We start from the raw sequence: 14925 nt of genomic DNA, 5'->3' as shown, positions 1-14925 counted from the left end.
CCATATAATAATGACCAAGTGGCATCTAAGGAATCTGAAACCAACCAAGAGCTTTGTTCATGCGTAAAGTGCGAGGGCTATACAATTCAATCATGCCTTTGTTAAAATGTTTTGAGCCAGCGAGCAATATTTTGGATTGGACATTGTGGCCGTGAAAAGGTCAGGCGAAACCAATTTGTTCAATGGCTTATCGGGCCAAAACCTCAACCTGCCTGCTAATTGTTTAAGGGTGCAACAGTGCAAAAAAAATTCCCATAGCCACTAGTGCTAAATGCCCATTCTTCAAAATTGTTTTAAAGTACTCAGAACTCTCACAGGTATTTAAGCTGCACAGAAAAATGATGATCGACATGTTATCTTTCCACTTCTTTTCATTTTTTGGTGGGTTGACCATTGACTTTTCGAGAAATTCTCGCCCAAAGAAGACGACCCCTGTTTTCCCCAAAGCGGAACGGTAGCCATCTTAAAAAACGATCCCTCCACAACATGGCAAAATAGCGCCACTCTCGAGCCCAATTGTATCCAAAATGCCCAGAATTAGAAGCCCCGAGTCCGGGCCAGAGGTTCATTGCCATATCTCTTCAATACCCCAATGTTATGGCTCTCAGAACTCTCTAATATAGAATATTTTGAGGGTATAACTTTTATTCATTAGCTCGGCGGGCCTAGTTACAGGCCTACAGGTGTGCACCCTTTAATTCCTCTACTCAATACTGACAACAAGGCGGTGTTCCATTGTCTTCAAAATGAACACTTCTGATGCTCGAGTTTCTGCAGTAAATTTTGACCTGATATTTCCTTCTTCATTATCCTTTTTTGGTTCGGTATGGTTACAAACTTACAACCCGCGTGAATCGTTTTTGTCTTAGCGAAATCATCTGCGGCAAATATTCCGCCACGAATAGCGCCACCTGTTGTGCGATAGTGTTCAAAATCGTCCCTTTCAACAGCGCCCCCAATGTGGTGTCCAATTCCCAAGATCAGTGCGAATTCCTCGTTCGTTCTTATTATTATTCCGTCTGCAACCCTCTGAAAAAAGGCCATTATTCGCATTACCAAACCTGCACTGCGAGAGTCGAACTATTGTCTGGCAGCCAATAATTGAATTGTGTGAAGAAATAATTCAGTAACTAAACGTGGGTGGATTTTATTTCGTTCGATGTCTCATTCAAAATTTGAATAACTTTTATATTGCTAAGAAAATACAAAGTAGCAGTTGAAAGAAATGTTGTTGTTTTTGCATGGACTTTAAGACAACATAATGAACTTCCACCGAATGCAACCTTCATGAAGCTGGCAAGATGAAACTTTTAAATAGTCTTTGTTCAAGACAATGGAGATTGGCACAGTGGATCACTTTGTCCGTAGCATAGTAGCGCGGTTCGAACCGCCCGTAAGTAAAAAATATCATGTGGGAGCGCACTACTATTTTTGAAATCGTACCTGCAGCTATTAGACTGGTTCCCGGTCCCTCCATTATCTTTTGGACTTCGAATGTAGGACCAGGTAGCTATCAATGAATCCCGAATACATTAGGACGTTTTCCTCCTAATATATGCAAATTATACGCAGGACTGGCCTTGGTCTGAATCCCGCCCCCTGAATACAAAATCACAACGATAATTTTAGCGTGGAACCAGCCTCATTGCAAAATGGCAACACTGAGTTCTAACCGTGCCGTTTGTGTGGTGATGAGCTTCGATTTTCGCTGAACTCGAAAGTGTATCAATAGGCCTACAGAGGCATTACAAAAGGGGCATTACTTTTCAGTATTTGAAACCTACGCAGTTGAAGCGCTTGAAATTATGTCCATTCGTGAGAACAGAACATGACAACAACAGCAATTGTTGTTATTTAGTCAACCAATTACATTAAAGCATTTTAAAGAACAGTTGTCGTCGAGCTACCACACGGTCAACCTCGTCCCCAGGGTGTCGAGCAGTACGCGCCCACCACTACCTGCTCTCTCACCCTGGTATTGGATCATTTGCATATGTGCAAGATTTTTGCACACGTATGCAAATGAGGAACAGTCTGGTACCTGGATATGCGTTACACATTAGCGTTTGTTTTTGTATGCGGTGTCTGGGGTAAAAACAGAGTCAATTCGTAGCAGCGCGAGCACGGCGTGAGTTACGAAAACACGATTTTTGAAATCAAACTGTTACGATCTTATCGAGACAACATGCAGTATCATATTTCATATTAATATGAGCAAATTGGAAAGGAAATTAGTATTTTCGAGAAGGCGTGGACGAATGATCGCGAAAACACGTACTGCACGTTGTGAATATATAGCACCAAGTACACGATAAAAATCCATTACTAGCCAATTGCGGTATCCAATCAGAATACAGGAAGAAAGTTTCCTATCCAGGGTTTAATCATAGAGCTAGGAGCTGGGTCCTAGCTCTATGGTTTAATATTGAAAACGCGGTTGGAAATAAAGTAAGCACTGGGGACGAGGTTGCCACACAGTAGCTTAGTGGAAAGCGAGATGAGCTATGGATACAAAGATCCCTGGTTCGAATCCACCTCGTCGCTGCTTATTTTCACCGACTACTTGTCTTCTCCAAATGTATTGTGGAGATAATTTCAATTTAAGGGAGAACGAGAACCTTGCAATGATCCAAAGGAAAAACTGAGTTATTCATGAATTGTCCTCCTGGGAAAAAAATACGCGGCGCAGGCGGGCGATACGAGCGAATTTGAGATAATTATAGCCGACACAATATTGAGGGCGCTATTTGGTTTGTGTATGGTGCAGTGATGAATACCATAGACATAAAGAACCTATAGACGGACAGCGCCTATGGAAATCAACGTCAGGGTACCGTAATTTTGACGGCGCCCGACTAGATATGAAACCATGGGCGGGAGTTTTGAATAAATGTGCACGACTCAATGGAATAACATCGGAAGGAATGATACAAATCGACAATTTCGGTCGAAAACGCATTGATGGTGACTGAAAACCCTTTGAAACTTTCACTTCACAATGCTGTACAGCTATGTATTTGTGTGTGTTATTTCAAAATAAATTAATTAGGCCTACAACCGCCGCGAAACGCGGCATGCTGGGTGCTGCGTTGGTCATGCATTTCTGACACGTCTGAATCGTGTGAGTTGTCATCATTTTATGTGTTTGTGCTATGGTTTGTGCATAGTACGCGTACGGCGCGAGGTAAGTTGTCTTTTTGTGCAGCGGCAAGACACACACAGTGAGTAAAGGATCCTTATCAAGGTCGTAAATCTTGCGCAGCAGGAGGTCTCAATGCCTTTTCCACTGGTCGGCCAGCTCGCTAATTGGTTGAGAGTTACCCTTGTGTTCCTTCCTCCATGCTTTGAGGAAATCGAAATCGGCCCGTTTGTTTCACTTGATATTAATAAATACCTTGGAGAGTTGATGGTTTCTGATTGGTCGAGACTCGATCACGTGGCCGGTCATTAACGGTGATAATGGACCGGCTTCAAAGATCAAGCGAATAAATGGCCCCTGAACCAAGCCCCGTTCAGCCCCATGCAAGCCAATGATTGGTCAAAATATAGTAACAGTCCTACGGTAGCTTTTAACAATTGAGCACTGCACATGCGCTCAACCCCCATCGCGTGAGACTGACGCGCGCGTACGCAACACAGTTGCTAGGGATGCGTGCGTGCGCGCGCGTAAGGAAGTTTTGAAACGACATCGTACAGCAGTGCAGTATATACTGAAGATGTTTACGACGAAAACGTAGATCTACGATTTATTTTCTTTGAAACACTTCATCCACTGACATATTTACCTTTCCTAAACCAAGCATCTTTGTAATTCCGGACTCAAGGAATGTGTAAACGAGATTTCAGCTTCCTCCATCAGGTAAAGATATGAAAACATTGTTGTAATTTGTTTTGCTACGGCAGCAGTTTCTGTTGAGTTTACGTCGTTATAGCTGTTAAGCTAAAATATGGCCCATGAACATGAACACAAAAAAGTCTGGAAATATCGCCGGAAAAAAGTCACAAAATTGGAGCATTTTAATTGTTTATTTCGTTATAAAGGTATTTATTAATGGGAATAACAGTATGTGGATCCGGTCTTCACTGCGTGATAATGACCGGGTGTGGGGGTGACCGCTGTTAATGGACCTCGACTTCGTCTCGGTCCATTAACAGCGGTCACCCCCACACCCTAGCCCTGGTGGACTCCCTTTCCTCCCTACGTTGTTAGTCGTATTGCAATGAAGACTTCGTCCAACCTGGGCTACCCCACACCCGGTCATTATCACGCAGTGAAGACCGGCTCCTCACACTGTTATTCCCTTAGTGATACTACGTACGGTGGCTACTTGCTAGTATAAAATAGACCTAACAAAACAAGGGAAGTCAAAGGGTCGAGTCAGTGGCATAGCCAGGAATTTTTCAGGGTGAAGGGGGGGGGGGGGCTGGAACATTTCATGGGGGGGGGGGCGTCACGTAGATCAATGATAATTTTTTAAAACACTCAAAATCTCGTTGAGGGGGGGGGGCGACAAGGTTTCATGGGGGGGGCTGTTGCCCCCCCCCCCCCCCACGCCCCCCAATTCATTACACCAAAAATCTTTTTAATCGGTTGCCATGGGCAGATCCAGGAAAAATTTGGAGGGGGGGGGTCGGGCCCGTCAGGCACGTTATTTCTTTTATTGTTACTAAGGGAGCCCAGTCAAAGAAGGGGGGGGGCGTGTTTCTGACCCACAAACCCTCCCTCCGGATCTGCCCCTGGTTGCTACGTCATGTTACTATTCAGCACTAGTCCAGAACCATTGAGCTTTAGTTTCAGGCGATCTAGAACGTACATGTATGTAGGTCAGGGAGCTACATCGGCCAATGTCCACGCCCACCCCACCTATATGCCTACACTACTGTTAGCCACGATTCCTCCAGTTACTTCAAAAAGCGGGGTCTGATTGTCATGGTGGTGTTCTCAAACAGATTCTGTTCATCATTTCAATAGACCTAAAATATAATGACATGCTCTGTTTACATGTGTGCTTCCCTATTTGAGCCAGCAGGGACGAACATGTAATAGGAAAGCGCACATGTAAACAAAGCGTGACGTCATGATGTCTTAGATCCAATGGGAGACTCATCTCTGATTTATAGTTATTTTTATTAAATAACTTTATATAAAACTTGAAAGAATTATTGAGAGCCAAAGATGTGATTTACCCACTAATGAAAAAGAAAGGCCTGTTCATACAGCATGTCCACTAAGCACTAGCTGCCATATGTTGGTTGTAAGTGATACAATGTATTACTTATACACAATTAGCTTTCAAGATAAAATTCAATTTATTTGTAACAATTGAAATCAAACAAAGCAACATTCATAGAAGGATAAATTTTATATAGGCTATAATTTCTATAAATTATTTACATGTACAACATCTGCGTACAAATATATACACGGTAAAATACATTTTCAAATAAATAAGTATGATTTTGAAAAGATAATAGTGTACACACAGATTGCAAAATGTCAGTGTACAATTATACACAGCAAAAATATCAATTAAAATAGCCTAAATATACAAAGTTGTTTGTTCACGTTTATATTTTCCCATTCATATGATCCGTTTGCAGATTATGTGCATTTCAGAATGTGAATACACATGAATGTCCACAAAAATAGAAATATACCCCGGTACAATAAACACAAATTAATTGTAATACATGTAGGCCTATACAATTACAAGTTATTAATTCCATTTTGCACTTGAGCATCCAATAAATAGAAATCTACAATATATTAACACAAATGAATTCTAATATACATTGTATAGTATACACTTGTTTATACAAGTACAATTTCTTAATTACACTTTGCAGTTTTGTACAAAATTAATAAGCTGTTATTTGATATACATATAAAAAAACAACTAGAGGTAAAGTTGTGGAATTAAATTTTTCTTGGAATAAATATAATTGTGAAAAGACAGAAGGGTACAAACACAAACTGTAAAATTGTATGTACAATTATACACAATGAAAGCATTAACTTCAATAAATATATCATAAAACGTACTGCAACCTGTATTTTTTCCAAATTCAGTACCTTGTCTACTCCAAGGTTTTTAAAAAAAAAATAGTTTCTGACCTGTAGTGAGGAAGGCTGAGTAATGAATGTTATACTTTGGTTATTAAGATCCCAAAATATTTTTAATCAAAAGTAACAACAGCACAATTCTACAGGTCAATGGACATTAAAGCTTGAAGTCAAATGTGTACAATTTTTTAAAGCATTTTGATGTAGGTCTATTCACTAGATGTGAAGTACATATCTAAAACAAATACTACCTTGGCCAAATTTTGTAGCACTTGACATTAAATTTCTTGCTTACTGAACCTCCATCTATTGCACATAGACCGTACCCAGTACCTAAGCACAGAAAAAGCACTCTTAACGCCAGAGGATATACATGAGTTGCTAAAATCATTGACAAAACAAAATATAAATCTCCATGCACCCGCAACCATCACCACATCCATGCCATGAAGCAGCATGAAAATGTATGAGCACATGTAAGCACAACTGATTGCCCAATAAAAAAATTATTCTGTACCCACGCATTTTATATCTTGTGTAACCAAAAAACCTTTTTCTCAGATGAAATTTCTTTAGTTTTAATTCTTAAGATATCCTTAAAGATCTTGACAAGAACAAGTTTTGTAAGTCATAAAACAAGATGATAAAATTGTGACAAGCACCCATGAACACATGCACAAGACTTAATGAAAGGGTTGTCCGTTATGGTGTTTTGTGCATACATAATAATAATGGTGCTTGGTCTCAAAGTGCTTTACATACAATTACATCAAATTTGGTCTCTCCCGTACCTTACCAGGTACCCATAAACTCCTGGTGAATTCATTCTGGTATTAAAAAATAAGAAGACGACTCGAGCCTTGTGACATTACATGTGCAGTATGATGTATGCCAGAAAAAACTTTAACATTTACATGTAACATTTTACTCCATAGGCAAACTTATCATGGAAAATTAACGCTCAGGCATTGTTTCCTGCTAAAATGTTTAACTTTATACATGTTATAAAGCATCATTTCAAAGACCCAGTTACATCCCGTGCCGAAACTCTGAATGCCAACAACTTCTTGCAGAGTATAGTTCAGACGACCCAGACATTGCTGATCACCTCATTGAGTGTCTTGACAATGCCCGCCAACTAAAATGGGAGGAAACCACCAGCAACCTGAACTTCACACACTCAAGTCGGAAAAGCTGGAACCTCATTCGCAACCTCGGCTCCAATCAACAACCCCCCAATTCAACCAGACCATCAATCAAACCAAATGCAGTAGCAAGCAATCTCATCAACGTGGGCAAAACTGTGACTGACAGACAGATCAAACATGAGATTACACAAGTATACATTCCTTCAGGAAGTCAAAACCAGTAGATCAAACTACAACAACATTAAACTCCAATCACCACAAAGAAGTCAACACAGCCTTGAAAGATCTGAAGTGTGGGAAAGCCCAAGCATATGACAACATCCACCCCAAGTTCCTGAAGCACCTGGGACATGCAGCAAAAAACTGGCTAGCACTCTCCCTTTCAGGGGTTACTTCGGGGAAAAGTCTACCCAAAACCTGGACAACTGAAAACCATCGCCATCTTAAAACCTTAGTCTTTTTGCCATGGTCTATTTCGAGCGAACAGATTTGCTGATCAATTGAATAAAAATGGATACCAGCAACGCTTAAAGACTGGCGCTGACTTCCTCGATTTAACTTCTGCATACGATACTGTGTGGCACAAAGGTCTACTACATGTACTTAAAATCTCCAAAGTCCTACCCCGCTGGGCTGGCGACACAGTTGAGCTCCTGCTGCAACAACAATTCTGTGTTCACATGGGCGACATGTACGCTAGCAGCTCCTGAAGAACGGCCTGCCACAAGGATCGGTACTGGCAGCCATTCTGTTTGACCTGTATACAACCTCCAAGCCACCATGTGCCGGACGTTCACACTTATGAATTCAGAAAGATTCTTGTCCTTTGTAACTTGTTGCCCAGACCTGTTTTGCCCAGCTGCATCTGTTTGTCCCTACACATTTTTTTCACGCGTGTGAGGGCATAGCGGCGGATGATACTCTTCATAAGCAACCAGAAATGTGACTCGATACCCTCTGCATCAAACATGTGGTCACTCAGTCTTGGAAAAAGAGGTTGGTTAGCCAGCTTTTCCAGAGATTTGGTTGTGATTGTAGCCATGCATTTCTTTGAAGACAGCTGATGACTAGTAGATCTGAGTTGTCGCTCTGTCTCTAGGACAATTGTCATCACGCTACCAGAAGGGTAGATCAGACCTGAAGCAGAATTGCACTCTTCATACGTCTTGTAGTTCTTGATGGTGATGAGTGACAAAGCTGGACATGGATCATCCTAAGAATGTCTCATAGCAGAGTTGCAGTCCGCACATGGATTTCTCTCTGAAACTGACCGCACAACAAAACCAGCTATGTAAGCCACAACTGCACAGCACACACTACAGTCCTTGACAAAGCACCCAGAGTGTGGCATTTCAACACTCTCTTGTTGATCTTGGGAGGAAGTTTCATGATCACTGGCTTGAGGTAGATCAGATACTGATGAAGCAGTACGCCACGGTAATGTGACAACAGCTGTGTCATCTTGTGCCTGACAGTTACCATTGGTCGCCACAACGCCTTTTCCTGCATGGACCAACAATCGACGGAAAGCAGTGCGGAATTGTCGAGGTGTTGGATTGTATGAACAGCCATTGCGAAGACGCACAGCACTGAAGAAGAGCTCAATATGATCTTGTGAAAGCTTGTATGTAAGGAGGTACCTGAGAGGTAGGATGCCATCACGCATCTCAGCAAGAAGACAGCGTACTACCTGGATGGAGCTGAGCAGTCCCATGGGGCCAGTCTTGCGTCTGCCATCAAGGAGCGGTGTTCCATCCAGCTGTTCAAGTGACTGCGGCATTTCTTCACTTGCAGCAAATACTTCTTCTGTGCGTTCAATGCAGCCCTCTGAGGGAACAACAGCACGCTTGAAACCCTTTGCTTGAACTGACCTACTGTTCAATATGTTGAAGGTTTTATCTAACAGATCAATTGCATCTGCTGTAGCTAGAGCATCAGCACTCTCAAAACCAGGCACACTACTGAAATGACAAAACCTCAAGGCACATGCTACTGAGCGGCTTGCAACACACTGCACAGCTAGTTTGACCGTCATCTTCTGGTAGTCAAAGTTGATGTGTCTGTAAAAATGACAAACATTCATTTAATAATCTTTCACAATCTATAGTACATGAGGACAATCTTCTAGATCAAAAAATAAAAGCGCTTGGTCAAACACTTGTAACTTATTTGCAATTGCCTTTTTTTAATGATAAATAAAGTACATGTATTTGGGATTGAATTTTTGAATTGAATTGACTTTCACTCCTCTAGAAAATTGAAGTGTCCCATGAAAAGTTTTTAATAAAATTTCTTCGGTAAAAACACAAGCGTATTAAGGAAAATCTGAAACAGTCATTATTTGTTATACATGGCCCAATTTTGTAAGACTGGTAAGCAGGAATTTTTGTCTTGTTTGGTTTTGATTCTAAATTGCTGTTATCTATAACATTGGAGTGGGAAACTCATACTAACTTGTCAGCAATTCTTTTTCTAACAAATGGGCAACACAAATAACCAATTTTGTAAACTAAACTTGTGCTTATTGTTAAAAACAACCTCAAATTCTAAAGTGAACAAATTATTTGCTTACCAGTTTACAGCTTTCTAAAATGTTGCCAGTTTTTGTGAGCATTATAAATAGTTGCTTAATCAACTCACCTCTTGGTGACTTTGTTAGCCAGTTGAAGTTGATGAGTCTCTTGAAGGCTGTTCAGCCGCTCCAGCATCTCCCATTGGACAACTCCATGGCCAGGCCACTTCAGTGATTTGAATTTGTGCAGCAGGTTTCTGATCAGCTTGATCATGTGTGGCGGGTCAAGGAACACGTAGACCGATGTGCCTCGGCGTGTGGGATGTTCAAAGTAAGGCCGGAGTTGATCCTTATTGAAACCTGCACCTAGAAGCTTCATTGACTTGATGTTGTGCTCAGTCCCATCGCAAGTCACCGACAGCACACGCAGGTTGAACGCTTGGCACTGGATGATTGTGTCTCGCACTATGCCTGCTTGTAGAGCGGCTGTGATGCCATTAACCAGGTAATAGGCCACTGGTATTTTCCAATGACCCCTTAGTCCTACGAGCATGACAACCAGAGCCTCTTTAGCGACTTCTTCACTGTCTTCCTCTGCCAAGATGCCCAATCAACGTATCCAAATGCTCTCTTCAGACCTTGATCATATTCTATGTGTTGCTTCAGATGCATGCTATCTATTACCAGAGCAGCAACCTGTTAAAACAACAGAAGATATCATTCAATGATCGTGGGCATTACTGATTGAATGCTTATCCTCAGTTTTAATTTAACATGTACAGGGTTGAAAAAAATTATAGTTTGTTTATTCTTTCATTAGATAATTTTCTTCAAAGTATGAAACTCTTCTTGTAAGATGGCTTCATTGACATTTCATTGGTGTCCAGCAACACCCCTGCAACTGATTTCACGAAGCACTACAACACATCACAACTCGAGTTACGTGTCCGTGGTCATCGCAAAATAAGAAGCGCCCTTTGTTAGCCAGTTTTATGCCATAAAATTATGTAAACGAGACTATAATACCGATACAATGTGCGTAAAGTTGTAAATGGAAAATTCATTGAAATAATTATGAATTAGCCCCGAAAATAGTAGTTCAAATTTCGAAGTACACTGTAGCTATACAGTCCACCGCCAACTTTGTTTTTTCTTTAAAACTGCATCATACCCCTGCCTTTTTTGTTTTAAACACTTTTTGAGATGAAATCCGACGACTCTTTGATGAATATTGGACGATTATTTACTGTAACGCTGAATAACAGTTGCCGAGTCATGCTATGAATCACTTGGGTGGTACTCAAACCCATGGCCTCATGCTTTCTAGTGCAGACGTCCTACCACTTGACCACAGAGCTTGCGGGATCTGTTGACTGGTTTGAATCTGATGTACATGTACATATAGCAGCTGGTACAGTAATTACAAGAGGAACCAGCCAACTGATCAAGCAAGCTCTGAGGTGGAGTGGTAAGACGTCTGCACTACATGTAGAAAGCAGGAGGCCGTAGGTTTGAGTCCTACAGGAGTGATTTTCCCAACTTTCACTTGTGTGGTAACACACCGAGTATACAGTGTTTTACATGTATGTCGGTGAAGGGCAAAACCTATAATGATTCACATTTATTGAATACCTTGCAAAAACTTCTTAAAAAAATGAGCCCTCACCTGGTAGGTCTCATCTCCAGATGTACACTTATCCTTCAGATAGTTGAGAGCATGTTGTGAAAAGCCTGGGAGAGCATGGATGTTTGTGACCCAAGATCGCAGTGTACTCACAGATGGCAGCTGGAAGAGCCTCCGTACATATGTGTAGGCTCTTGGAGAGTAGAAGTACAGTGTTGTTGCAAACTGACGTACCTCCTTCTCGTATTCTGTCACATGCTTGCCTTTGCTCATCAGAGATTTCACCAGAGTCAGCTTTGAACCTAAGTGTGGACCGTGCAAAGAGAACCATCGTTTGTAAAATAAGTTTTGCCTTTAACTTGTTATCCCTCTACATGCATATCCCTTCATCAATTTCTTCAACACAAATTAAAAGAAAAGTGCTTTTCAGACTGCATTAAGGAGTAGCCTGATTGAATTAAGATTTATAAACATAGAGCCAATTTTACAGAAAAGAAATGCACAAAGCCCATGCACCTGACAATTCGAACAGTTTTTAAATTAAATTTTTCAGGACTTTCATGAAATTATTAATTATGCAAATTTCACAATTGTGCACGGTATAAAAGTTCTTTTTGAAGTTATTTTCTCAAAGCTTGTTTAATGGATATCTGGTATTCCATTATCCAAACTATTAACTTCATATGTACATTTTGTACTAGAACTGTTTTTTTTCTGATATGTGACATAGGTACATTGTAGTGTTTCCATGCATCAAAAAATATTGTTATAATTTTACCTTCAAAGTGCTCTTCCAATGCCAAGGCATCTTCTTCGCTTAGCAGCTCCTTGCGCTTTATGTCTGTCAGAAGCCCTCGGAGTGCTGAGTTTGCGAGGGATTTTCGACAGTTTTTGACTCGGAGTGCATTGATCTTGGCTTGCAGAGATTCGCACTTATCTCTCCAGTTGTTCACTTATCTCTCCATCTTGCCTTGCTGGATCGTAGCCATCCCAACGCATGTTATGAAGCCACTGGCGTCGTCTGGTGAGGTCCTTCGGAATATAGTGGAATGTAATTCCATTCGCTTTTGATTCTTGTGAATATTGCTGTTTACACCCCCATGCTACACAGGTTCGAGGCATTGTTTGTGCATCACTTTAGATTCTGCAAAACAAATACAAAAGAAAACAAAGGTTTATTAAAAATGATCTTATATTATTACAAAAATATTTCGTTATCAAGTTACATGGTGTATGTAATATCTTTATAATTATAGGCACTTCCAAATTAGAGCTAAGTTGAGGATGAACACGGAATAGGAAATAGAATGTCACTGAAAGTTGTCCAAACTTCAGACTTGACTGCAAGTAGCAAAGAAATGAATGACTTTTAATGGTGTTGAACACAAATTTAGAACTTGTGCAAATTCAAATTTGTATGCGCGATCAGAAAGAACAATGTAACCTGACGCTACTTTAGCAGTTGTGCACAAAATCTATCGAGTCAAGAAGTTTTTTAGTAGGCTATTTACTAACAAAATTGGAAATGTTTCTCAGTCCCAGGATCATGTCTTATTACCATTTTTGCAATGAATGGCCCTTCTTTGAGATTATGTATGAAGAAAAAAGTGGCGTCAGATTGCAACATTTTTTCCCCAAGCGATCTTTAAATCTGTGTACATGCACATTTCAATGGCATTATTAACAAGATAATGAACTCATGAATATTTATAAAGGACAAAGGCCAGGGTTGTTTGATTTAAATGATTTGATTCAAATCGGAAAGATTTCCATTTACGAAGTTCACTAATTTTCCTCTGTATTGACTAACAAGCCCCCAGATAGCAATTTCATGTCATCAAAGTCAATTTGAGCAGTGAGAAAATACAAGCATTTTCTTAGAAAACACTTAGAATTTTTCAGTCCAATCTCATAGGGTTTGTACACAGGGTGTTGAGTGAACTTCGTATATAAATGGCAATCTTTCCATTCAAATCTTTTTAAGCCGCTTAAAAAATTACTTAAAAAAATTCAAAAGTCATGTAAAATGTAAAACATCATGTGACACACTCCTATTACTTATAGCTTGACAGTATTCCAACAAAATTTGAATACACTAATGCTGTATTCTTTAGATCATTCTATGCTCTTCTGGCAGTTGATATGTTCTGGTTGGCCACATTGTGACATTGTTATTAAGTTCTTAATAACTGTTATGCAAATTGTTGACAATCCTGACAAAGGAAAAGGGTCCACTCTTGCAAATTTGTGCAAGTTTTAAATTAATCTGCTCAACATTGCCCAGACAGGGCTCTGGAGTGCTCTGAAACGTGCAAAACTAAATCAGGCCCACTTTACTCACAGTTTAGCCAGCAAATTTCTCCAAAAATTGCACTGGGGCAAAGAATATGTCCTCAGTATTTCACCTACCAAGTTTGCAGACTCAATTCAATTTTTAAAGGAGACTTTTCTTCAATATTTTGCACATGAGAGGGCAGTCAAGTGATTCCACAATGGGACTAAATACTAGACTGGTACATGTCCAACCATGGTCCAACTATTTGGAAAGACTGACCTCTTCATTCAGTGTCAATAGTCTGGTGGCTTTACTATGGAGAAATGTGTAGTAAATTGAGACTAGTTCCCGCTTCATGCCACATGTTTCTTAAATTCTTTTGGCATGGTTGATTGATGCAGTACTGAAAGACTGGTTGTTTGAGGTGCCAGTCTATTTTCTTGTTTTGCATGTTTTCAATACCTTAAGTTTTGGGACTCTCATACAGTATTGAGAGTCCCAAATTTTCGGACTAAACATTGCCATGACTCCGTGAGGAAAAGAATGTTGCAACCTGACGCTGTTTTTTGTTTCTTCATATATTGTCTCAATGAATGTCAGTAATTGCGAAAATGATGATAAGACATTAGATATGAATCTGGGACTGAGAAACACAAATTTGTTAGGAAATATTTAGAAAATTGTCTTGACTCTCCATAGACTTTGTACACAACCGCTGAATTGAAGTAGCGTCAGGTTACAACATTCTTTCCTGACATGCCTGAGTGAGTGAGTGACTGGGACAGATGATAACAAATGCTACAATTGAATCGTGCACAACCATGTCAACCAGAAAAGTGGCGTCTGGATCAATTTTTATTTGCACAAATATCCAATGAAATTCCCTAAAAAACTTGCTTTTTTCCCCCTTGCTCAATGCCCAGATATTTCATACATGATATGTACACATTGTCAGGTTGGTTCTACTGTCATAAAAGGCAATAATACTACAACTTACCCTTCACTGTGACGTTCTGCTTGGAGGACCTCACCAGACAGCCGCGTATTGTGTGCGCTTTATGTGTGACGTGCCGAACAAGTTTGCCCATGGTTTTTAAAAATGGCGGCTTCACTGAAATTACGGTCTTGCGCCCCCTGTTGTCCGTCTATAGGTTCTTTATGTCTATGGGCTCAACAAATAATCCATCATGGGTTTTCAAATCCTTTCAAATAAGTGGTTTCCGTAATAACATGGAAACGCAAATCTCAGTATCGGGTCCATTTTCTGCAATTGAAATCTAAATAAAATAAAAGAGATAAAAC

General features: G+C 40.3%; 1 long non-coding RNA gene across 1 annotated transcript; it reads right to left on the bottom strand.

The window, feature by feature from the left end:
* Window positions 1–11432: 11432 nt before the first annotated feature.
* On the bottom strand, window positions 11433–14839 carry LOC119743369. The gene is made up of 3 exons (XR_005273006.1): window positions 14621–14839; window positions 12127–12492; window positions 11433–11650 (listed from the first exon to the last, which is right to left on the bottom strand). It is a non-coding gene; the product is annotated as an uncharacterized LOC119743369 (long non-coding RNA).
* Between the last annotated feature and the right edge of the window lie 86 nt (window positions 14840–14925).

This window comes from Patiria miniata, unplaced genomic scaffold (genome assembly GCF_015706575.1).
Source record: "Patiria miniata isolate m_02_andy unplaced genomic scaffold, ASM1570657v1 HiC_scaffold_6, whole genome shotgun sequence".
Classification (NCBI taxonomy): Eukaryota; Metazoa; Echinodermata; class Asteroidea; order Valvatida; family Asterinidae; genus Patiria; species Patiria miniata.
Note: the sequence above shows the minus strand (reverse complement) of the source record. Positions and strands in the feature narration are given on the sequence as shown.